The sequence below is a fragment of the Buceros rhinoceros genome, unplaced genomic scaffold (genome assembly GCF_000710305.1).
Source record: "Buceros rhinoceros silvestris isolate BGI_N320 unplaced genomic scaffold, ASM71030v1 scaffold7735, whole genome shotgun sequence".
Taxonomy (NCBI): domain Eukaryota; kingdom Metazoa; phylum Chordata; class Aves; order Bucerotiformes; family Bucerotidae; genus Buceros; species Buceros rhinoceros.
In genome coordinates, this window is record NW_010412224.1 from 63,543 (window position 1) to 65,897 (window position 2,355).

The window sequence follows — 2,355 nt, forward strand, 5'->3', positions numbered from 1 at the left end:
CTATTCCACAGAGGTCATGAGTCTGATTCTGCTTTCCAATGTGCTTTGTATAAGTTTTTAAAACTTCAAATACAAGGTGAGTAAAATTGGTATGATTCTGATCTGTCATTATTTTTCATTTGCATAGTTTGAAGCCTCCAATGATGATGCTTAACAAGTAATTATTTCAAGTAGCATCTAATGGTTACATTAGTGACACTAGATCCAGCAATTCAAGTGCTAACAAGACCCTCACGTGACAAGATCAAGCACTTAAAAAAGTTTGAGGATTGTGACTTGCTTTTTTAAACAAAAACACAGAAAGAGAAGAAAGAAATCAAGTATCTGAAAAGCATTAAGCACGCTTCTTTTTATTAGTATTTCGACAGCATCCCTATTTGTTTTCCTTTAGAGTAAAGGTGTCTTTGTAAGCAGTAAGTCCACTGTGGTTACACTCTTTTTCATATGTGATTAAAGATGCTACTGAGTGAATAAAAGATTACAAGAGATTTGCAGTATATGAGGTGGTAAAATAATGCTCCAGGCTTAGTCTCTGGTTGCAGAACAGTAGTTCACCCCATCTTGGTCTGGGTGGGGAGAACGTGATTCTTTTTCAATCAGGGACAAAAGTAAAAGATTAATCTTGGATGAGCAATGGCAAAGCTGTCATAAGGACATCAGTTCGCAGGAGACAGAGGGGGTTACAGCTTTCATTACGGAGGTCTTTTTTCAGTCCTCATTGCATCATTGGCAGATGGAAGACCCTAAAAGTGGTGATAAATCACCATTTACATCAAATTTTTGATGTAATTATTGTAGTAATTTAGGTTTTTCTACTAGATGTTGTCTTAGCTTAGTCCTAGGGCTGTATCAGAATATATAACAAAACTATTATGATACATTTTGTTATTTTTGCCTTACATGTTGGCTAAAGATCTCCTATAACATCTGTGAAATAGGTGAGAAAGAACTGCAGCAGACTGTACATCATTATCCATGCTTGCTTTATTGGCAGTTCCTGAAAGATACTGACAGAGAAGCAATGATGCTCCAGTTATTATATTGGAAACTTCCCATGTTATGTAGCTACAGGGTGTTCTTGCAAGTGGATGCAGTGCTGAAATTCTGTATCATAACTGTGAAGATCTCGAGAGTGTGTTCTGCCACTGTTGCACATTAATATATTGGCAAAGAATATTCTAGTTATCCCACAGGAAGATACTTACCAGCTGGGCAAATCTGTTGCTTCTTCTTTTCCCTGTAGTGCGAGCTTATATCCAACAGTTTTCAGAACCGAAATCAAGGGATCTTTTTCCCCCCTAATGGTCCCACATCAATCTCTTCATCGTTTATTCAAGAGAAATTAAGGTCTGGTCCTGTCGCCCTGTCGTGCTTGGCTGCCTTTAAGTCCTTAGCCTTGTCTGTTCTTTTTCAGCCATTCTTGACTGCACAGAGCATTTTAATGAGGATATAGCAACAGGAAAGTTTAAGACAAGAAAAACAGACAAATATTTGGTTCTATGTATGATTTCCTTTAATATCTGTACATCAAGATCTTAAGAATTCTACAAATCTGAAGTGTATTTCTGTCTAGTTCCCAGCTTGTCAAAACAAATTTAAATGTTTTCCAGGTCCAATACTTTGCTGAATTTAATGAATTTAATTTAGGCTTCCTATGTAGAATACATACATAGAACTTTTCGTATTGCACTCTCAAACCCGTGATGATACATGACGTACCGTTACTACTGGGTTATAGCTTGGTACTGTCATTTCCTGTAATGATACTCTTGCCCTTTTCTGTCTTGCCCTGATGCAAGCATGAGGCGTTTATTTGTCAGCTGAAGTCAGTGCAATACTTTTCATGTTACCAGACCACTGTATTGCTGCCTCCTACGCAACTACAAACCATCCCCTGATTCATTCTGCCTTGAGAAGTACTGATAAGTACGTCTGCCTTTGTGTGCTCCACAAATCCTCCCAAACCACTTGGCCTTGCTAGTAGTTAGTTCTCTAGGTAGCATTGCATCAAAATGTAGCAATCCCTGAAATAAGAGTTTTTAAGTTTTCATTGAAATGTATAATTAGAATGTTAATTATTTTAAATTTAATGGAATTACAGATGATGAAGTGTAGGCAAAAACTCGTAGAAGCAAAGCAAATCAACTTGTGAAGAGCTTTGTGATGCAGAACTCGATTTGTTAAAGTTGGATCAGCAGTTTTAAAATATATGATGGACAAATTTGCAATGCAAATTTAACTTAAAGTACAGAATATCATAAATATCGAGAGATCACAAACTGATATTGCTGTATTCCTACACGCAACGCCTTTGCTACACATCTACATATGATGCGTGGAAAAACTCCGCAATCA